The 24498-nt window shown below is 39.0% G+C and overlaps 1 long non-coding RNA gene and 1 pseudogene across 2 annotated transcripts in view; one reads left to right on the forward strand and one right to left on the reverse strand.

Moving 5' to 3' along the window:
• Positions 1-24498, reverse strand: part of LOC139707654 (uncharacterized) — a 74651-nt gene that overhangs the window by 45338 nt on the left and 4815 nt on the right. The window contains exons 1-2 of one of the 2 annotated variants that reach the window (XR_011709121.1): positions 17487-17976; positions 3709-3867 (exon numbers count right to left, since the gene is read on the reverse strand). This is a non-coding gene — a long non-coding RNA (uncharacterized lncRNA). Of the gene's footprint in view, positions 1-3708; positions 3868-17486; positions 17977-24498 lie in introns of those variants that run through there. The other variant, XR_011709120.1, reaches the window with a different exon arrangement.
• On the forward strand, positions 18607-19605 carry LOC114094833 (growth arrest-specific protein 7 pseudogene; annotated as a pseudogene).

Here is a 24498-nt window from a genome sequence, read left to right on the forward strand (position 1 = left end):
GAAGGTCCTAAAACCCTATTGGTATTCCAACTTATTTTATTCTCTGGGAACAATTGCTAGCCATCTCAAATTCTGGAGTATTTTAGAAACCCTCTAAGGATTGTTGATGGTTGGTTTCTACTTGCTTTGAAGAGACCTTGAAGAAAATAGAGAGGAACTGACTTTACCTAGATTTCACCTTAGATCTGAGAAATGCTTTTGAAAACCCTGGCAACTATAGATATTTGAAAGATATAAAGGCTTTATAGGAACTTATGGCAGATACTAATGCAATTCTGGAAATTCCTCATCAGTGAGGGGAACGGATGTGAAATGGTTTTGTGCCTACTGAGTTTATTTTAACTCAGATATTCATTTTCCATTCTGGTTTATCCTTTGTCTAAGATCTGTATATGCATATTTCTTGTGTGAGCTTATCTTGATTTCCAAAGTTTTCTCCAGATTTAGTCTTGCTTTGGATCTCCAGGCCTATGTTTCACACTATGTCTTCTTGAATGTTAGCCCCAGCCCACACTGCTGTCACCTCAAATCCATGCTCAAACCCAGCTATGAACTTTATAAAGTACTAAATAGAGCCTTTGTTCCAACATCTTGGGTTATTACTAAAATGAGAGGCTGTGTCATCTTACCATTACCATTGGATAAGGTGACTTGGGAACTGGAAGGTGAGTGGGATTGATTCTATGATGTCGAATCTATAAATCCTGTCAGATAAAAAGTCTTGTTTTTAAATAAAAACAAGAAAAAAGAAATTCATCTGCTAATTTTGTGCCGTGGTTGGTTGATGCCTATAATCCCAGTAATTTAGGAGGCTGAAGCAGGAGGATCACAAATTCAAGGCCATCTTGGGCAACTTAGCAAGATCCTGTCTCCAAAGGAAAGCCATCTTTATTTGAACTTAACATAAGAAACAGACTTGGAATGCACTAAGGTCAGGAAATTGTACCTTTCAGAAGCCTCTGAGTGACCAGTATTTACATACCTAGAGTCATCTTAAAGCTCTTTGTGGTTTCCAGTGTTCACAGAGCTCTATAAAAATCAACAGAAGGTTTAATTTGATTGTAGAACAGAATGAAAATGTAACCAATCGGATGGGAAGGCAAAGCACATGTTTTGGACTATCATTTGGACAAGAATTTGTCCCTGTCTTATTAGTAATATTACATTCTTCAAGAAAATGGACCCTACCAACAAGACCTTCCAAATTTGTGAGGGAAATGACAGGAGTTAAAGATGACAAGAGGACCAAAAACTGGCAATGAAGGCTTGGCAAGGTAAAGTCCTAAAAAGGAGAGTGGAAGGAGACTTTTCAAAAGCATTAGTCAAAATAAAATTAAAAATTAAAGAGGTAGGATGTTCTTTCATCCTCTGCAGATGAAACAATGGGTGATAAGAATACTTGAGATGGAGAAAAAAAAAATTTCAGGAGAATTTGCCAGATTACTCTGAAAGTTCTATCACTCTTTAACTAGTTTCTAACTGCTGCCTGAGAACTGAGAATGATACATTGCATCCAATTCCTTTTAAGCATAAATTTGAATCCATGAATAAAGTTTTTCATTTTTACAGACACCACACCCTTTTCCGGTTCTCTAGTTCTTTTCAATTTTGTTCCATACAATTGTGCCATTATGTTCCATGGAAACCATTCCATGCATTCTTGGAATCAGTTTTTGGTCCTCTTGTCGTCTTTAACTCCTGCTAGTATAAAAAGGCATGACATCAGTATCCAAAGGTCATTTTGTTTGGCAAACAGTATGAGATAGCTCAGAATGAATTATTTTCTGTGCATATAATATATACAAATCCAAAGCTTGGCCAGAATATAAATAGTTCTTGAACATATTCTGTCCTTTTTGAAAAGCAATGCTGTATTTATATGCATAAATCCCATGATTTCTCCTAGCCATTTTGGACATGTTGTATGTGACTTCACCAGAAAAGGAAAGTAGAAAGCTAAGCAATTATCCAATGAATGTATTTAATGGAGACAGTCAGTCTGGACCACATAAGAGATAAAACATTTTCTCAGAATCTTTTCTGAGAATCTTGAATTATCAATACAGGCACCTCAACCTCTCAGTTATTTGTGTATGTGCTGTAAATTACTTGGAATGAGGCTATTAAGTGGCAGTATTTTGCCTTTTTTCATAGTAAAAGAAGAAACTGATCCTGTTTAAATAAATATTGAAACCTTCTAAGGTAGATGTTGGCAAGTTTGATTTTTTTTTTTCAACATGGTCAACAACACATGGAAAGCTTTAACTTAATTCTGACGATTGGTGCTAAGCTCTTCCTGTGGACATTCTCCAAACACATCTCCAGTTAGCATACTTGGAATGGATGAAGCTGGAGAGAATAGACCTTCCCAGGGATTTCGGTGACTTGTCTTAAAGGGTCTTCTACAAGCTCGTGTACTTGTAGTTAAGAATTCTGGGGATCAGAATGCAAATATGTAAAATACACAAATTAGCACCTTGAATCAAAAGTCAATGTGTAACTTTTACCAGCACTGAAATATTGATAGGCTCTCCCTTTCATTCTTCTGCCCTTTTAAAATGGCCTCACAGGAAGCAGGAAGGAACCACAGCCCTGCAGTTCTGTCCCAGGCAAACGCAGTTCATTGGAGTTGTCCCAGCAGGTTTATTAAGATCTGAGATAGAGGAGGGAGATGCTAAGGGCTGGGCTTTGTGAGTTTCACGTTTTCTGGAGCACAATGTGGGTGTGCTGTAAATACTGAGATGACATCAATCATAGAAGAATATACAAAACCACATAGCATTAAGTATAAGAAGAGACCAAGCAAATATTAAGAAGAATACAGATCTGTCGCTTGTTTTTAGGATTGGTTGGCAAAATAATGAGATTGAGAAGTCTTTGCAACATGCTTCTTGTTTCTTGGGGACTTCAGTTTTCCTCAACACGTGTAAACATCTTCATGGCCGACCCTGCATTGTCCTTCCTATAACTAACCCAATAGTCCCCTAATCAATTAATTTGCTGTGTCTCTCATTTCCAGTGTAACTCTAATACTTATAAGTTCATGCATATCAATCTCCAAAGTTCTCTACCTTGAAAATATCAGCTCTTTAATCCCCCATGACTGGAGAGCTTCCCATCTGACATTACCCCATCCATCCATCCACCCAACTCCATCTACATTTGGTTATCAGCAAATTTCAGATTTCCCAGCTACCACATATTTTCAGCATTCTTTCTATTGCACTCCAGTCCACCTGGACAGTCATTTATAATTTGTCATTTTAAAAATTGCCCTTTCTTGAGGCTGGAGTTGTGTCTCAGAGGTAGAGCGCTCGTCTACCATGCATGAGGCACCGGGTTCAATCCTCAGCACCACATAAAAATGAAATAAAGCTATTGTGTCCACCTATAACTAAAAAATAAATGTTTAAAAAATTGCCCTTTCTGTTTTTTTCTATTTACAAAAATAAAAAGTGTTTGTGAGCACTTCATTCTTTAGTTTCACACTATCCATAACATGGTTATATGTTAAATGGCTAACCACTTCAGCAGTGAGTTAATCTAGAGTCCTTTAGATATTTGCTGGTTTTGCCAACCACTATCTTCCCTCAGTGAGTTCCAGGCTGTTTTTATTCTTTTCTGCTTCCAGGATGGTAAATGTCTTTTTAGTGAGTCACAAAAACATATTGCTGGAAGCCACTTTTAATTCATGCCCACCAAACTCACCTGGATCTTCTTGATTTGGAGCAATCTTGGACCGCCTTTCTTGTTGAGTAACTATTTGAGTCTCAGCAACCGCTGATTTTCTGTTCTTTACCTTCTTTCCCCCTTACCTCTGCCCTCTATTTTCTTCTTTCCGGGCAAATGTCTTAACATCACATTTCACTAAAAAGATAAGCATCATCTGAGTTGACAATCTGGCAGAATTCCTGTGGTCTTTGCTCCTGTTACACTTTAGTCTTTATACATCTGAGCTCTCCCGCCTCCCCCCAGGCTCAAACCTTATTACTTCCTCTGCAGCCTTGCCCTGCTCTCTGCTCGGCCACAGAGGACAGACCTGAATAATTTGCCCACACATTCATATAGCTTTCAAGTGAGACAGCAGCATTTCAGACTTGAGCAACCCTGCTGCAAACTCCTGTGTTGAACCACCGTGTATACTGCCTCTCTTGCTACTGCCTTCTCTGTCGTTCCCTCATCTCCCAATTTTCTGAAAGAATAATCTTTGAGGACTGGAGTTGTGGCTTAGTGGTAGAGTACTTGCCTCACATGTGTGAGGTACTGGGTTCAATTCTCAGCACCACATATAAATAAGTGGATAAAATAAAGGTCCATCAGCAACTAAAAAAAATATTTTAAAAAATAAAGAATAATCTTCAACTTTTGGTTAAATCTTTACTATTCTCTAAAGCTGTTCTAAGATGCCCTCTTTTAAAGACTTTTCTGGTTTGTATTATCCTCAACTTTTCTAGAAGATGTGGCCAAGGATATGGGAAGAGAATCTACATTTACTAAGTGACTGCTAGGTACCAGAATCTTTGTGTGTTACATAATCTAATTCTTACAACAGCTCTGTGATTTAAGACGTATTTCTTTTTCATAGCTGTGAAAAAAAATATTTACAAAACAAATTTGCTAAAGGATTTATATAAATCAGAATTTATTTGAAAACTAAAGGAACCTCTTAGGACTCAATGAAACACAAAAACTAATTTTTTAAATGAGCAAAAGATATGAACAGACACTTCACCAGAGTGGTAAACAAATAATAAAACATCATTAATTATTAGGACACTGTAAAGGTACCACTTACACACACACGCTTAAATGGCCAAAACGAAGAAACAATACTAAGTGTTGATAAATATGTGATAAATAAGCTGGTGGCAGTGTAAAATGGTACAACCAACTTTACAAGAGTTTGATGGTTTCTGACAAAGTTAAACATGCATTACTGTAAAATCCATGAATCTCACTGTTAGGTATCTATCCAAGGAAAACATGTTTTAGTTAGCTTTGCTGCTGCTGCGACCAAAAGACCTGACAAGAACAATTAGAGGAGAAAAAGTTTATTTTGAGGCTCACAGTTTCAGAGGTCTTAGTGCATAGACAACTGGCTCCATTCCCCCAGGCTTGATGTGAGGCAGAACATCATGGTGGAAGAGTGTTGGTAGAGAAAGTAGTTCAAGACAAGAAATGGGAAGCAGAAAGAGAGAGAGAGAGAGAGAGATGAGAGGTGGGAGGGAAAGGGAGAGAGAAGGGAAATTGCATGGAAATGGAAGGAGACCCTCAGTGTTATACAAAATTACATACAAGAGGAAGTGAGGGGAAAGGGGAAAAAAAAAACAAGGGGGAGAAATGAATTACAGTAGATGGGGTAGAGAGAGAAGAGGGGAGGGGAGGGGAGGGAAGGGGGGATAGTAGAGGATAGGAAAGGCAGCAGAATACAGCAGACACTAGTATGGCAATATGTAAATCAGTGGATGTGTAACCGATGTGATTCTGCAATCTGTATATGGGGTAAAAATGGGAGTTCATAACCCACTTGAATCAAAGTGTGAAATATGATATGTCAAGAACTATGTAATGTTTTGAACAACCAACAATAAAAATAAAAAAAAAAAAAAGACACATAAAATGTGTAGCCCAAAGGCATGCCCCCAGGAACCAATATACTCCAACCGCACTCTAACTACTGACAGTTACCACCCAGTTAATTCCAATCAGGGGATTAATTCACTGATTGTGCTAAGGCTCTCCCAACCCAATCATTTCCTCTGAACTTTCTTGCATTGTCTTGAACATAAGCTTTTGGAGAACAGCTTATATGTAAACCATACCAACGTAGATGTATGCTTATACAAAGAATTATACTTAGATATCCATACCAGTTTTATTTATACTTCAAATGTCCATTAACTGGTGAATAGATAAATAAATGTGTTAAGTTCAGAAAATGGATTAATACTCAACAGAAAAATAAATTTACTATGATACCAGCAACAACATGCATGAAATGCACTGTGCTAAGTAAAAACAGCCAGGCACAAAAGAATACATAATTCATCCATGTGAAATTTTATGTTGATAAAAAGCAGTTTAGTAGTTGCTAGTGCCCAGTGCTAGGAGGAAGAGGTCAGGTGTAAAAGGGATCAGGGAATACTAGGTGGTAATGAAAATGTTCTATGTCATGATTGTAGTGGGATTTGCACAGCTACAAACGTTTGTTAAAATCATCAATAGTTCACATTAAATGGGTAAATTTCATTATATATAAACTATACTTCAGTAAAACAAATGAAAGTAGAAAAGGGAGGTGAGAACATCTGGAAATAATTAACAAAAGAGTTACCTTGACTTCAACTACATTCCCTCTTCACCCTCTCATTACCTTTTCTTCGGGTCCTTTCCCATCTCTTCAGTTTTTATTTCCACAGCAAGTGATTAGCTCTGCAAATTATCTGGTAATTTCCAATCATAAAAAGTAATTGCTACAGGAATGGGAGAGGGAGGCAGTCTGTGTGGAGTCGTGTGTTTCCAAGCTTCTCCTTTCCAAAATAGGCAAAGCTCTCTTGGAGTCAATTGTGGACGCAGCTAGGCTATCTCAGTGATGGCTGTCAGGACAGCAGAGCCATCCTCATGCTCCATCAGAGCCACTCCACTTTTTTTGTTTGTTTAGTTGTAGATGGAGACAATACGTTTATTTAATTTATTTATTTTTATGTGGTGCTGAGGATCGAACCCAGTGCCTCATGTGTGCCAGGTAAGCACTCTACCACTGAGCTATAACACCAGCCCCTTCATTGGTCTTTGAGGGTGACATACTTGCTCTCTTGCTCATGGTTTTCTTTTTCCATTTCCATTTTTATCATTCCCTATATCTCTTCTTCATAAGCCACCTAAATTCCTTTTGGGAAAGAAAAGGAATATAAATAAGGGAAGTAAAATTACAATAATGATGATGATGTTCTAGTAATGGGGTTATTCCTATATATGGAAAGGGCTATGATGGCTTATACTCTGCTTATAGTTCTTTTCCCAAAACACAAAGGTAATTAGTATTTCCCAGTACCCATGTGTAATGGTCTGGAATTATAGGGAAAAAAATGAAATATGTTCTCATTTGGTTTTTACCTATAGAAAAAGGCTAACTGCTGCACTTGCTAAGGCAGCCTCATTTGAACCTCTAACTTGAGGAGCTTTTCACACCCCCTCAGGAGTGATAATGTTCTGATATAGAGGATGCTTTCCAGTTGCCCTTCTAGATCATCTCTCTCCCTCTGTTTTCTTTGAACTACATCAATGGGCATCTTTTTCTCTATCATCTGTTTCAATCTGACGGATGGAAGTTACCAATAGGAGAGTGTGAGGGTAATGAAGTTGGGTATTTATTCCCATGGCTCTCATTATACCAACCCACACATTAACTGAATTTTTCCCTCAAAAACCACATTTCAGTCAGGCACCTCCCTTTCCACCCAACACTGTAGCAATTGTCTCTAGCATCTATGGGGTACTTTCTCCTGCCTGCCTAAGCATGGTAGAGCAAACCCCATAGGGTTTCACCATTCCTTGTTGGTTTCCCCTAACTCTGCTGCAGGAGTAGAACTATCCCCCAAGTAGATAGTTCCACATCCCAACCCTCAGAAACTATGAATGTGACCTTATTTGTTGAGAGGAAGTTTGATATCTAATCAAATTAAGGACCTTGAAATGAGGAGATAATAGTGACTATCTGGGTGGCCCCTAAATCCAATGACAAATGTCCTTATAGAAGAAAGGGAGATTTGACACTAATAGAAGCGAAATCAACTGGGAGAAATGGTGCAAAGTCGGACTAGAGGGATGTGGTCATGAGTCTAGGAAGCCCAAGAATGCCAAGAGCCACCAGAAGCTGGAGGAGATCAGAAAAGAATTCCCCCCAATGCCTCCAGAGGGGGCACAGCCCTGCTGATGCTTTTTGTTTCCAACTTCTGGTCTCCAGAACAGTGAGAGAATAAAATTCTCTTATTTTAATCAATAAAGTTTATGCTAATTTGTTATAGCAGCTCTAGAAAACAAGTATACCTACCCTTACCTATATAGTTTGTGGGTTCCATCAATTTCCTGCCAAGATCTGCTGCATACATTTAGCAATGAACAAGTGTCTCATTAGTATAACTCTGAACTCAAGGAGTGTTCTGGTAATATGAAGTGCAAAATTGGGGTAGGACTGAAATTGGTGCAACCACTATGGAAAGCAGTATGGAGATTCCTCAGAAAACTTAGAATGGAGCCACCACTTGACTCAGCTATCCCACTTCTTGTTATACATCCAAAGGAGTTAAAATCAACATACTACAGCGATGCAGCCACATCAATGTTTATAGCATCTTAATTCACAATAGCTAAGCTATGGAAACAATCTAAATGCCCTTCAACAGATGAATAAAATGTGGGATACACACACACACAAAAAAAAAATAAATATTACTTGGCCATAAATAGGAATGAAATTATGGCATTTGCCAGTAAATGGATTGATCTGGAAACTATCATGCTATATGAAATAAGCCAGTCCCAAAAATCCAAAGGTTGAATGTTTCACTAATATGTGGATACTAACACACAATAAAGAAGGAGAGGGGGAGAACAGATATTCAGTAGATTAGACAAAGGAAAATGAAGGGAAAAGAGGGTGGTAGAAAAAGGAAAGACAGTGAAATTAATCCAAAATAATTTTCTTATGTACTTATATGAATACACCATAGTGAATCCCACCATCATGTACATCCATAAGAATAGGGTCCTAATTAGAATAAGATATATCCCAGGGCTGAGACTATAGCTCAGTGGAAGAGTGCTTGCTTAGCATGTGTGAGGCACTGTGTTCAATCCTTGCACCACATAAAATAAACAAATAAAATAAAGACATTCTGTTAAAAAAAAAAGCAAGTGATGAAAAAAGGAAAAACCAATAAAAATATATTCCATGATTGTATATCAAAATGAATTCTACTGTCATGAATAACTAAAAAAAAAGAAAAAGAAATAAAAAATTGGCATTAATGGTACTTATTAAATAATCTTTAAATTTGTTTTCACTAATAACTTTCTATATAGCATGAAGTAGGTCTAGATGCATAAAGTAAGCTACAAAGTCCCCTGATGACTGTATTGTGGGGTTATTTCTCTTTTAAGATAGTCCCACATTAAAGATTACAATTTTTAAAAATGTTCCATAAAAATTCCTGTACAGTGGGAGTTGATACCTTAAAAACAACAACAACAACAACAAAAAGAGACTTTCAGCTAGTTTCATGAATGCTAAGTTTCATGTCTAATGTGCCAAACTATGATTAAACCAAGAATAGAGTAGGTAGCCTCCTAAAACCATCCTGTTGGCAAAGGCAGGCCAACAGACAGCAGCATGAATGTTGTTTGCAGACAAGCAGAGTCATGACACAGTCCAGGGAAGATAGTCAGAGAAGGGCCTTAGGACAGCTCTGTGGGGAAGAACCTGTATTTAAGGTGCAAAGGGTGGAAGAAGGAACAGAAAGCAGTTAGCAAGCCAGGAGGAGAACCAGGAGAGTGAGGAGGTGCAAGAGACCAGAAAATATGTGGTGATGGTAAATAGGAGCCTCAGAGGTTTAGAAGAGTAAGTACTAATAAAAAAAAAAAGGGCGGTTAATTGGGGGACTTCAGGAAAGTGCCTGAGACAAAAACCAGATTGCTAGAGAAGGGTCTGCTGACTACTGATAAGGGTCCACAGTGCTGGGTCAACTTTCAAATACACAAACAGCAATGCTTTCAGAGCAGCAGACTCTCAATGCTGGCTCCCCAGTCATGTCTCTGGGGAGCTTTTAAACATTACCAACACTGGGGACCCATCCAGAACAATCAAATCAGAATCTGGGGAGTGGAAATCAGGCATTACTAGTATTTAGAAGTTCCCAGGATGTTGTCGTGAGCATCCATGACTGAGAATCATTGCTGTGGAGAGGCTTGTTCACAAACTACAGCCCAGGCCTAAATCCAACGTATTGACTGTTTTTACACAAGAAGTTTGTTGGAAAACAGCTACATCCATTCATCAGCTGCAATATTGTCAGTGGCTGCTCTCACGCTACAATCGCAGAGCTGAGTAGCTGTGATAGAGACGGCATGGCACACAAGGGTGAAAATATTACCTACCCAACCCTTGTTAGAAATAGTTGGCAGATCTGTGGTGTATAGTAGGATTGCTCAGACTCGGAACTTTAGAAACTTTTGATAGAATATACTACTTCATAGTTGGGAACTGTCCTGTGAATTCACAGCACCCTGGGCCTCCAGCACTAGATGCCAGAGCATCTCCACCCCCACTTTTCACCCAGCCTTGACAATCAAAATGCCAAATGTCTCATGGGGTACAAAGTCACCCTGATTGAGAAACACATTACAGAGTATACAAGAATGTACAATCAATTCTTGTTATTCATGGTAGATGTTTTCTGTGAAGTCCTGGTACACACTGAATTAGGGAATATTGAGCCATTTTTTCCTAGGGGAAATATGGTCACCACATTTTTTTTGTCAAATGATCAGTTCATAACCTTGTTTTATGTGTGTTTCTGCTTAAAAACACTATATTTAATATATATTTCCTACAAATTGTTGTGTATAATATGTATTTAACATTAATTTCTTATAATAAAACATAGTCTAGGGGTTTAACATTTTCCTGACCCTGTATAATATATTAATGAGTTTTGTTAGTTTTTTTGCCTCATGTTTTAGTAAGCTTTTTCACTGCTGTGACTAAAAGATCTGACCAGAATAATTGTAGAGGAAGGAAAGCTTATTTAGGGGCTCACGGTTTTGAAGGTTTCAGTCTATGGACAGCAGGCTCCATTCCTCTGGGCTCTAGGTGAGGCCAAAACATCATGGCAGAGGAGTGTGGCAGAGGGACACAGCTCACATGGTGATCAGACAGCAGAGAGAGAGAGAGACTCCCCTCACCAGATACAAAATACATATCCCAAAGGCACACCCCCAATGACCCACCTCCTCCAGCTGCACCCTGCCTGCTTTCAGTTATCACTCAGTTAATTCCATCAGGGGATTAATCCACTGATTGGGTTAAGGCTCTCATCATGAAATCATTTCTCCTCTAGACTTTCTTGCATCATCTCACATATGAGCTTTGACACCTCACATCTAAACCATAGCACCTCACAATTCATTATCTCATATGAGTACACAAATTCAACCACTTTTCCACAGCTTCAGCATTCACTAGAGATGCTACAAGCACTTTTAAGTTATCTCATGTACGGATTGATGAATTTCCTCTTTCTTTTACTGTGTCTACAGTATTGATTCATTGACATTGAATTCATGGTCAACAGCACTGTAACACATTTCAATAAGGTAGCATATCTCATTTGGCACACATATGGTTCTCCATGATGCATAACACATTATTTTTCTTTCTTTCTTTCTTTTAATACTGGGGCTTGAACCCAGGGGTGTTCTACCACTGAGGTACATCAACCAACCCTTTCTATGTTTTTTTAAAATTTGAGACAAGGTCACACTAAGTTGCTTAGGGCCTCGATAAATTGCTGGAACTGGCATTGAACTTGCAATCCTCCCATCTCAGCCTCCCAACTTGCTGGAATTTCAGGCAGAACCGGCACAACACAGTCTTCTTGTGTTTTGGAACTTTAGACAGTATTTCGGGACTGTAGCTGGAACCATTTTAAGCAGTGACATCATCAACAAAAAGTACAAAAAAAATGCAAAAAAGAAAAGGCAACAAATAGACTGCAAAACAAATAGTGTCTACAGTAGGAGAACTGAAACAAAGAGGGCAGAGCAGTGCCATGTTCAACTTCAGCACGACAGAGGACTCAGATTTTTCACCTCTCTGTGCATGTACACAAATGACCACAAAAGAACAACAAATTGTTGGTTGTGAAATAATAAAAGAAAAAATTAATAAATAGACTAAATAATGAATACTGACTATATAACACACCAACACTAAGCTACCAGATTATCTTTACATATCCATTTCTTGATAGGTTCATTCAATACAGAGTTGTCTGATACATTCATAAATACTCAGAACAAGGTATTCCAATATGCCTTGGTCCCTTAAAAATTAAACAATATTTACATAGGACATGAAAAATAGGAAGAATTTCAAAAGATCTAGTGATTTTTACTGATTGCTCCATACCACCTGAAGAAACTGGAAACAGCAACTGGTTAACCCAATGTGGCAGAAACAGATGAAACTATAGAGACAAGTAAAGAGGGTGACAGATATGAAGATTGGGCAGTTTTCAGGGTCTCTTCAGCCCAGGGGTGTTTGGGAGATGGATGGCTATCCATTCTAACATCTGCAGACTCAATGGGATCTGGCCAGCACTATATGTCTCAAGAAGAGTCATATTGCCTCTGTAATTGAACCTAAAGATTCAGTTCATCACAAAGTGGTGGTAACTTTTATCAGCAAAGAGTAAATTCTTCATGTTGGTATATCACCCAAGAGTTCTATGCTGTTTGGAGTTTTTATGAAGAATTCTAGTTCTCTTGGCAATCATTTTCAAATACCACAATTTTTTTAACCAATGTCCAAGATTACTATAATAATGGCAATAATGGAGGCATACATTTCAAAATTAGTAATAAGAGCTAGAGTACACATGGTGCTTATTATTTAGCAGACTCCCCTTCTCAGTAATTTTATTTAGTATTCACAACAATTTATGAGTAAAAACAATATTATCATATTCATATTAAGGAAACTGAGGGGCATGTAGAAGCTAAATAACTTGCCTATGGTTGCACAGTAATTAACAACATGGGCTCATTAAGAACAACAAAACAGAATTCTAAGAGTTGATGGATATATTAATTAGAGTGATCGTCATAAGCACTTCACAATGTATACCTACATCAGAAATCAGATTGTACTCTTTTTTATTTGTTTTAAAATATTTTTATTTTTTTAGTTGTAGTTGGACACAATACCTTTATATTATTTATTTATTTTTATGTGGTGCTGAGGATCAAACCCACGGTCTCGCACATGCTAGGCGAGCTCTCTACCACTGAGCCACAACCTCAGCCCCCAGATTGTACTCTTAAATACATAATTTTTTTGGTCCATCACACCTTAGAAAAGTGGGAAATTAAATAAGCAAATAAATAAAAATAGTGTTGGAGTTCAAACCTAATTCAGACTGCAGACTCCCACCAAATGCCATTAGATGCCCAACATCAAGAGACTGCACTATCATTTCATATGATTAGCAAATTCATCTTTGGCCAAATTTTCTGATTTTGCAGGCCTAACAACCATTCAGTGATATTTGTTGATCATGTACCTACTGAACACTGATAAAATACAAAATTTTGTTGCCCTTGGGGGAGTTCATAGATTGTTTTTTTTTTTTTTTACTAAAGTCTTATGGGAAAGATTAAGATATCTTATTCTCTGCTTTGTCTTTGTTCTTATTTGGTATCTGATTCAGATTATCATCTTCTCTTTCTCTTTTTCACTAATATTGCTTTTTTCAAAATTAGTTATAGTATGAAAAATAAAGCCATGCCTTTGTTATAGGGACTACATACATCATGGGAATAGATCAGGACTAATAGTCAAAGTGATATTAACCATTTTCATGAGAATGAAAACACGATCCTGGAAAGCTCAGGAGATATTGGGGCATAAATGGAAGGAAACAATTGTTTTAACTAAGACATGCTTTACTACACATAAACTAAGATGATTTAAGGGCAGGAACAGCTTCATACAGTGGCTGTCAGAGGAACCTAGAAAACATATTCTATTTTGCTCACAACAAAATTAATCATGTGCAGAACGGTTAAATCTGATAGACATTTCTCATCTAGCACTTGTGGCTGCATATCACTCTCAGTGCCAAAAAGCAGACAAGACACGACTGGAACACAAGGGAATGTTTATACTCTTGTTTATATTCCTTAAGACAAAAAAATTTCTGAGTAAACCAAGCCTATCAGAATGTTGCTATCAGGGGAAAATAATCAATCAGATTTTTGTAGAATAGATTTATTAAATAAACTAGCCTAAATGGAAGCAATTAATGCATGATGCTTTGGGAGGCATGTCTGACCTTTAAGATAACCATGCAAAGAAGCTTTGATTTGGGGCAGGACTGTGTGGAAAAAAATACAAGAAGCGATGCTCATCAGCTATGAATTAAATTGCCACTTCTGTCCTTGATGAATTTCTGTCCTTCAAAGTCTCCTCAAATTTTTCAGCTTCCTGATATTTAAAAGAACTAAAATAAAAGCCGATGGGAGGTAATTAGCAGAACATTAGCAGAATGGTAAGTAGTGACTATTTTCCCAAAGCAGGCTGACCCCATTCAACAACAACAAAACATATTCAGTATGTGAAAGGAAATGGAGGAGCTTTACTTATTGTGTGCCTTAAATATAGTCTAATCTAACGAAACAAGAATGAAATAATTTTGAGGGGGGATGAGTGAAGGCATGGGGTTATTTTCTCTCTTCAATATGATCATATATTCTCAGTCAAATGTCTCCAGACATTTGAAATATGTGTTTATACTTGGAAAATTTGGAAATTTTAGGACATAACGTTTGCTATTGCATGTTCTAATGTTATAACATGACATTATACCAGAATATCTAAAGTCAAGGACCTATATCAAAAATACATCTTATTTTCTATTTGCTCCCTACTTATTATTCCTTTAATTTTAAATTCATGAAAATTATCTCCTATCTCAGATGCAAAGTTCCAAGAAGTACATGGGGGTACTCTGTTAATAGTGTGAAAATTAAACTGGAAGTGTGGATAAGTTTTGAAATGGGGTTACTAAGAAAATGAGGAACACTCCCAGTTCTGTTAAAAATAGGGTAGAGTCTCATCTGTCTAGGCTGGTTTGGGTGTGGCCTCAACTAGAGGCAGGAGGATGGACGAGAATAGATGACCGCACAGTCCCTGACTTCCTGAGAACTCTACAATTCTAGAAACACTGGACTCAGGCACCATGAAAGCGAGGAAGAGAAAAACATTTCTGAGTTTTTATCAGCCATCAGAGTCTAAGAAGAAAACACATTCTTCATTCCTCTAGGTTTCCATAACTGAACAACAGTTACGGAAGGGGTTACTATAGTGTAACCTCATTTTGCACGATCCATGTGTTCATTAAGGGTGTGCTAGAAAGGATCTCAGAAATTATCCAGCCTTAGGCAGACCCTCATATAAGTATGGGAATAACAATTTTGAGAGAGTGAATCCCCTGGGGATGCAGTGGGGAGCATTCTGCTTTAAGGAACTCTATATTGGCTCCTTTAATTAAGAAAATACTCAACCTTTGGTTTGCTTTTTGTTTGCTTGTTTGTCCGCAAATCTGGTTTTCCTAAACCAAGGTACTCTTGTACTGTTTCATTTTCACTGCCACATTTAAGAATTTTTAAAAATTGATGGAATATTTATTGAGGGTATGTATGATTGTGCAGCTACTAAAATTGTAATGATAGAAACTATGCAACATGGAAATATGCAAATGAAATGTTACATAGAAAAAGAAAAATGGTCTAGGAGTATAGCTCAGTGGTAGAGCACTTGACTAACATGCATGAGGCCCTGGGTTCCATTCATAGCAAAAAGAATGAATGAATTAATGAATGAATTTAGATACATGAAAATGGTAGAACCTAAAACTGGGCATTTGCTATAATTAAAACTATATTAAAATCAGGATTATATGTGAATTAAGACGCTTTTACAAGATGAGGGTAGGTAAAAACACAATGTTACATACAATTTACATAAGTGTGCTTACTAATTATAAGCTAATTGTAAAAGTAACTGAACATTCGTATTTTCTGTTGGATCTTTGCTGAAAGGGAAATAATAAGGAATCATGAATGTATTGGGTAGATGCTCAATTCAAATCCTGATTTCTCCACTCTGAAGCCTTAGGCCAGACATACCTTATACAGTTTTGTCTTCTCATCTACAAATGCAAATATAATAACCTGTATTACAGGGAGATTGTAAAGGTTAAGTGAGACAATTTTTAGCAAGTTGCAGAAGTTGCATACAAGATATTAAGATATTCATGGTACCTAAATAAAATTAATCAATCAATTAATTAATAGTTTAAAAATGGTATTAATTTAAAAAACTATATTCATGGAAGTTAAATGTGAGACAAGGAGGAAATGGCTATTTTCTGAACTGGATCCTGGTAGGGCAGGGATGTCCTCACCACTTTGACCATTTTCCCCAACTTATATCCCTCAGGGGTTTTGTAGGTAACTATATGAGTAGGAAACCCAGGCATTTACCAAGCAATCTAGGCTTCCGACACAGCACTCACTCAGGAGTGTTAGCTCCTTCTTTGAGCACATAAAAGACAAATCTTTCAAAGACTTGGATATCCTAATGATTGCACACTGGTAAACACCACTACTCTGTAATCTCATTGCCCAAGAATCTGACTTCCTTCTAGACACGAGGATGCAGGTACTGGCTTTCTAAATGCTAGATTAGATCCCAACACCCTCCCACCCCCACCTCTCTGGCCAAACATCTCCCCAATACAAAAAAATTCCAACGAAAGCATCTTGACAGCACAAGATTATTTGCATTTCATTATCTCTGCTATGTTGATCACAATATATACCAAGCACAGAAAGTCCTGACAAAGATTGGATGGTTTACAATCACTGCATCCTGCATCGTGCATACAGGAAATGGAAACAATTGAGGTTCATATGAGATGGAATTTAGTCCTCTAGACAGATTTACAGTCTTGCTTATGCTCCAATATCCATTAGAGTGGGAAGGTTGCAAACATAAAAAGGTTCATGCAATCCTAGGAGCATAATTTGATGGAGAATAATATCCCCCAAAGTGCAGGTGAACGGTTTAGTGTCAATCTAATTGAAAGCTACCACACTAGGGTGAATTTTAGGTCCCCAGTGTTGTTCAAATTCCCTATCAGTGACAAAATGGAATTGGGAAAATGCTGAATTCTGGTAAGAGAGCAAACATGACAAGATTATTAACACTTAAAAAAATACAGAAAGAAAACTGAAGCTGTTTTACAGATATGTGTAAAACAAAGGATTTTAATAGAAAAGTGTGAAGGCAACATTAACATGTGCTCTGAAATTGAAATAGTCTCTACTGACATAATAGGAGAAATGATGATCCAGACACAAACATGAATACATGGACTTGAGATCATAGTGGAACACAAATTAAAGATACAGACAAATCAATAGGTAATATGTCTTGTTACTTTTATAATAATAGAACAGGATACTATCTTAAAAGAAGGGTAGATTATAAGAATTTGGTAGTGCACATAGTTTATTGAATATGAGACAGCACCTTACTAGACTGACTATCCAATTGACTCATGATGTAGTAAATTATTGGAGACCTAAAAATTCATTTAAATACTAGAAGATATTTAAAAGAAAGATGAAAGTCCTGGGCTTACTTAGTCAATAGAAAAGATGCTTGAGCATCTCAGAGCACTCACTGAACATTATTCATCTCCCACAGGGCAGAATCTGATTTCTTAATGTCATAAATTGCACTTCAGGCACCTAAAAGGAAGGAGGGATTTCTTGATAAGAAAAATGACTAAATAATTTGAATACGTGTTTGAAGAAAGGTATACGGTTCTATAAGACCTAGAGGTCAATGATAAATGAGAATCTCTGCCTTATGTGTGCTAGATGCTAAGAAGTACCAAGGTGTTAAATCAGAGAATGCCTAGAGATTTAAGCTTTGGAAGTTTTGTATGCTGCTAGCATTTTGACTTGATTCCTACCTTTGGTCCATTGCTTTTGGGTGTGTGTATGCTCTTCTGAGATGATCTCATCTCCTCTTTTGATTTCAGCTACAACTCATACACTGTGGCTGACTCCCAAATCTATCTCCATTTCTCATCTTTTCTCTTACTTTCAGCCTATCAGAACCAAAACATGGTAGACACATTCCTCAGATACTCACTAACATCTCAAAATCAGTACCTCTTCAAATAAATACATTTAAACAAATGTTCATAATAGTACTATTCACAGTAGCCAAAGACACAAACAACCCAACTATCCATGAACAAAGAGGTGAATAAGAGTTCATCCATCGCCCTCGGTCGGTGAGTCTTCTGGGTCCTGCAGTGTGGCAGAGCCTGCAGTAACTGGAGCCTAGATCTGTCTCTCCCTTAAAGGCGAGTTTCTGGAAACCTTCAGGGACACTTCAAATCGACAGAGTAGAAACTATCCTGCCTCAGAACCACCCAGCTAGATGGGAAGACGCACAAACAAAATGAAAAAACAAGGGAATAAAGTGCTCCAAACAAACCAAGCTGCTCCCATAAGAGAATCCATCGAAAAAAATATCAGTGAAGGAGTTGAGGATGTATTTAGAAAAAATGTACTACAACTTAAAGAATTTTATAAGAGAGCTGGCACAGGAGTTTTGCAGTAAAATAACAGAATCTCTTCAGGAGATGAAAGAAAGATCACTTCTGTAAAGATATATCAGAGGTCCTGAGAAGAAATAAAGAAGAAATCATCGAAGGGAAGGAATCACTAAACCAACTTAAAAGTTCAATGGAAAGTATCACCCACAGACAAGACCATTTGGAAGATAGAACCTCAGGCAATGAAGACAAAATATTTAATCTTGAAAATAAAGTTGACCCCACAGAGAAGATGATAAATTGCATGACATTCCCTCACCCAGATACCATGCCTGAACAGCAACTGTTAAAGCCAACCGAGTGGAGCTACTGTGACTACTTCTGGGCTGATAAGAAGGATCCCCAAGGCAATGGCACGGTGGCTGGGTTCGAACTGCTGCGCCAAAAGCAACTGAAGGGCAAACAAATGCAGAAAGAAATGCCTGAATTCCTCCGAGAGAGGATAAAGATTGAAGAAGAATATGCAAAGAACCTGGCTAAGCTCTTTCAGAACTCCTTGGCTGCACAGGAGGAAGGTTCCTTGGGCCCAGGTGAAGAAGAGTCCGGCAGATGAAGCAGAAGTTCATCTCAAGTTCTCAGCCAAGCTTCACAGCGAGGTAGAGAAGCCCCTAATGAACTTTCGTGAGAACTTCAAGAAAGACATGAAAAAGTGTGACCACCATATCCCTGACCTCCGCAAGCAGCTCGCCAGCCGCCATGCATCGGTGGAGAAGGCCCGGAAAGCTCTCACAGAGCGGCAGAGAGACCTGGAGATGAAGACCCAGCAGTTGGAAATCAAGCTGAGCAACAAGACAGAGGAGGACATCAAGAAGGCACGGAGAAAGTCCACACAGGCTGGTGATGACCTCATGCGCTGTGTGGACCTCTACAACCAGGCGCAGTCCGAGTGGTTTGAAGAGATGGTGACCACCACTTTGGAGCTGGAGTGGCTGGAGGTGGAGAGGGTGGAGATGATCCGGCAACATCTGTGTCAGTACACACAGCTGCGGCATGAGACAGACATGTTCAACCAAAGCACAGTTGAGCCTGTGGACCAACTGCTTCGAAAAGTGGACCCGGCCAAAGACAGAGAGCTGTGGGTCAGAGAGCACAAAATGGGCAACATTTGCCCATGGACATGGAGATCTAGACACGCCTGTGCGGCCCCGGGGGTTCTGCCCAGGAGAGGGGCTGGGGGTCCCGTGGAGAGGGGGTGGTGGCTCCCGCTCGGTGAAGCTGCCCTCCCACCCACTCTCCTGTCCACTGAGGAGAGAGGAGAGAGCTGGCAATTCCAGAAGGGTGATCTGGATGGCTCAGCTGGGGAATCCCAAATATTCCCAGGCCAAGAAGACAGACCCCGCCCTTGTCTCCAAGACTGAAGCCCCCCCCAAACCCTGTGCCGTGTTTGTTGCTCTGAGAACAAACTGAGTCTGGAACTTTGTGGTCCCTGCTGAGTTCCATAGGGGTGGCTGTCACATACTTTTGCCCTTGGATGCCCCAAAGCCCATCCTTCACCTGGTCCCTTTATCTCCCAGGGCTTTGGAAGATCAGGGAAGGGCTGTCTCTGCCTCCAAGCCAATGTCAGGATCAGAGTCATGGATAGAAGGCGCCTTCAACTCAGCCTGCACCTAGAATCCTTTACGGCCCTCTCTCTATTTTTCTCATTGCGTTCTGGGAGCCCAGATCTGGCTTTTCTTGGCCACTTTTCATCCCCGTGGGTCTTGGGAAGACCTGTTTTCTGTCTTCCCTGACCAACCCTGCCCAGAGAGGTCAGGATGGAACTACCTCATTCGGCAAATTAGCCCCAAGTCGCAGCATTGAATCACGGTTCCGATCAGACCAGGCATCATCTCTGAAGTCTCTGGAAATCCCCATCCCTCCATTCCTCAGCTGCTTTCTCAAGGCCGTCCCCACCCCCACCCTGCCACCCCTGCCCAAAGTTCTCTGCCAGGGAGACCTCCTTCAGCTGTGTGCATGTCCAAAAGCTTTGAGAGATGGAGATGAGCTAGAAACCATATGGGGTCTGTCTCCCATGGTGTCCTGTCCAACACGGGGCTACCCTGACCCCCGCTCTCCCAGGCTGCCCACCAAGGGCTTAATAGGGCTAGGTCAGTCCCACATGGGAGACGGTTAGGGCAAATCTTTGTCAGACTCCATCTGCTTATGCAAGATAGGGTTTGGACTGCTGTATGAGCATTGCAGACTCTCTCTCCTTGCTATCCAGGTGTGTCCTGCCACCTGGGCCTCCAGCTCCTCCGAACTTTCCAGAGCCCTGCACCAAGCCCTCGCTTGGTGCCAGCACCTCCTTTCCCTCTGTCCATCTTCCCTGGAGAAGCCTGAGCCAACCATGACTCGGGAAGCTTTTCAGCTCTACCCCTGGGTTCAGCCCACCACCTTTTCTTTCTCGACTACAGCAAACACCATCTCCCCCATCTTAGCCTAGAGAATCAGCCTGAGGGGGCTGGGAGAAAATATTGACCCAGTGAGCAAGGAACAGCTTCTAGCCAGAAACCCCTACTCTGAGAGGCCACCTTTCTTCATCTTTTCCCTTGATGGCTTTCGGCTTGACACTTCCATCTCCTATAGGGGCAGAATTCTTCGAGCCCAATTCACGGATCTTTCCCTCCATTTTACATTGCTAATAATGGATGTTAATCTTGAATCTTTCAGCATCTCTTCCATTGAATTAGAATGGCTTTCTCATAGTTTATTTTAGAAAGATGTTCAATATACTAAAGCAAACCAGAAAAAAGAAAAAGAGATGAATAAGCAAGTTGTGGTATGTATGTGTATATATGCATACACAAATATATACATACAGTGGAATATTATTCAGCCATAAAAAGGATTGAAGCACTATTATACACTAAAATGTGATAAACTTTAAAACATTATGCTAAATTAAAGAAGTTAGACAAAAATATATATTATATGGGGCTGAGGATGCGGCTTAAGTGGTAGTGCGTTCGCCTGGCATGCGCGGGGTGCTGAGTTCGATCCTCAGTACCACATAAAAGTAAAATAAAGATGTGTCCACCAAAAACTAAAAAATAAAATATTAAAAAATTCTCTCTCTCTCTTTAAAAAATATATATACATATATGCATATATATATATAAAATATGATTCCATTTATATGAAATATCCAGAATTGGTAAATCTACAAAGAGAAAGCAGATTGTTGATTGTCAGGGGCTAGTAGAAGAGGAGAATGGGGAGAATCTGCTTAAGGGGTAATTTTCTGAATTAACTTTCATGTAGTTTACAAAGTTTATTAACAAGTAGAGCAAGTAAAAGACTAATAAGATGTATTCATTTGAAGTTCCTATATACATTACTGTGGTAATCAACCTTTAATATGGCCTCTAAAGGTCCCCACATCCTGACATTCACCTTCTTATATGGTCAGTCTCTTGTCACATTATAACTAAAAGAATATGGCAGAATTGATGATATGTCACTCATGAGATGAAGTTACAAAAGACATCGCAGCTTCTCTTTTGCTTGGCCATATATTCTCTTTGTCTCTTTCTCTCTCTCTTATAATTTACTCTGGACACAGCCAGATACCCTGTTCTAAGCAGTTGCACAGAGACAGGCTCAAATAGCCAACAACTGAGGACACCAGTCAACAGCCATATGAGTGAGTTTGGAAGTGGGTCTTCCAGTCCCAGTCAAATCTTCCAGTCCCAGGTGAATAAACTCAATATCTTGAGAGATTCTGTTATGGTTTGGATTGTGGTGTCTCAAAAAAGTTCATGTGTGAGTCAATGGAACAACAATCAGAGGTGAAGTGATTAGATTATGCGAGTTGTGACCTAATCAGTGAATTAACCCACTGATACAGATTAACTGCATGGTAACTGTAGGTAGGTAGGGTGTGGCTGGAGGAAGTGGGTCACTGGGGGCATGTATTTAGGTTTTACATTTCATTCCTGGTGAGCAGAGCTCTGTTTCTGCTTTCTATTGCCATGTCCTAAGCTGCTATCCTTTGCCATGATTTTCTGCCTCACCTTGGGACCAGAGCTGTGGAACCAGCTGTTTAGGGAGTAAGACCTCCAAATCCATGAATCAAAGTAAACTCTTCCTCCTCTACATTGTTCTTGTCACGTCTTTTGATTACAGGAATGAAAAAGATGACTAACACCGACTCTGAGCCAGAACCACCTTCTAAGCCATTCCTAAATACCTGGCCCTCAGAAACCATTGTGAGATAATGAATATTTGTTGTTTAAAATGATACATTTTGGGTAGAAGTTTTAAGCAGCAAGTAAGTCAAGCTTTCATGTCTTATTCATACCCCCAAAGATTTCACTTCTTTAAACCAACCACCATGAATGGGATGAATTCAACACATGAATTCCAGGAGATCTTCAGACCATAGCAGCATGCACTTGGAATTATAAGTTATAAGGAATTATCTGTAGTTCTCTAATTAAGTTTATTAATTAGTGTGTGCTTATAAGGTTTTGATAAACTCAAGTTCTGCATGAGTTTCTCGAAACCCTTATAAGCACACACACTTTTGTACACACTGGTCTTTTTGCCTAAATACTCTAACTTTCCCTACTTATTCCAGCTATATCCCTATCTTCTAGACGAATCAAGTTGATTGATGTTCAGAGAGAGGTTCAGACTAGGTGCCATGGGAGGAACACTCCATCCTACCTGATGGTTGAAGGAAGTTTAGATGGAGCTAAGTCTTAAGGAAAGAGCAAGAGTGAGCCAGGTAAAGAAGGTGAAAGATGCTCTAGGCAGATGGTCAGAAAAGGCCAAAGCTGGTTGGAGTTCTACAACTATATGATGAGGGTTGGAAGGATCAGACTTGGAAGAGAAAAAAGAGCTCTAAGCGAAGAGGTAACACAGTGGAAGGAAACAAATCTCTATTGGGAAATGAACTCTAGGGGAAAATGGGAAGGAACTGGTCAGGAAGTGAGTTACGAATTATGGTAAGAAGTATGAACTAAATAGTGCCTCTCAAACTTTAGTGCATATTACTATTTATTACTAAGAAAATACTTTTCACTAGCAATGACATATAAGATTTAATTTCTTAAGTCAGAGCTCCACAAACTAAGGGTCTGAGTATAAATATTTGAGAGCCTCAGGCTGGGAGATGGACACATATCCTTTTGTGAAGACTATAAACAATTCCCTAACTGCCACAAAACCTCATCATGAATTATCAGTATTGCTTCCCTTTATCCATATTTGTTCAATCCTCTAAGAATTCTAACATTTTATCAGTCACATTTTCATCCTGTAAAAACTTGTTGCCTTTCCATTGAAATGCTCAGTAATTATGTCATACTCATAGTCAGGGAGTACGGAAGCAAGACAACTCACCAATCAGAAATCTAAGTTCTGCATGAGGTCTTTTCATGATCGATACTCTAGCACAAGGTTGTTTTTTGTTGTTGTTGTTGTTTATGTAGCAAAATGGCTAATTTCATCCTTCAATTATTTCAATAATTTCAATATTCTCAGGCAGATGACATTAGAATAAAGGCATTAATCAAAACTAATTTGTGGCCCACTTATGATTAATTATAATAAGAAAATGTTTACCTTTGGGTATATGAGAAACCAGATTGGAGATCCTGAATGGAAGGGTTCATGCCTCAAGGTTTTCTTTTGTGAGAATATAACCCTCCACTTTGCACCCCACGCAGGTGCTATTAGCTGATCCATTCTTATTCATTATGTCTCAGTGGAGAGTTTCTCCTGATTATTCAAAAATTTTAACCCAACTCCCACAGTTGGTCTGTTCCCATTAACTGTTGCTTTCTTCCTAGGCAGTATGATAATTTGTCACTGTCTTATCCCTGTTGACCTCACTGGATCCTGAACTTCATGGAAGCAGAGACCAAGTGTGCTGTATGTCCATTGTCCTGCTCATAGAAAATGCTTCTTCAGGGTTGATGAATGTGTGGATATATAAATTCTATTGGGGGAAAAAACCACTCAGGGGCTCATCCTCTCCTAGGGATGATCTTAGTACAAAATTTTCATTAAATTTTTTTCATGAGCTCTTTCCCCCAAA

The sequence above is a fragment of the Marmota flaviventris genome, chromosome 11 (assembly GCF_047511675.1).
Source record: "Marmota flaviventris isolate mMarFla1 chromosome 11, mMarFla1.hap1, whole genome shotgun sequence".
Classification (NCBI taxonomy): domain Eukaryota; kingdom Metazoa; phylum Chordata; class Mammalia; order Rodentia; family Sciuridae; genus Marmota; species Marmota flaviventris.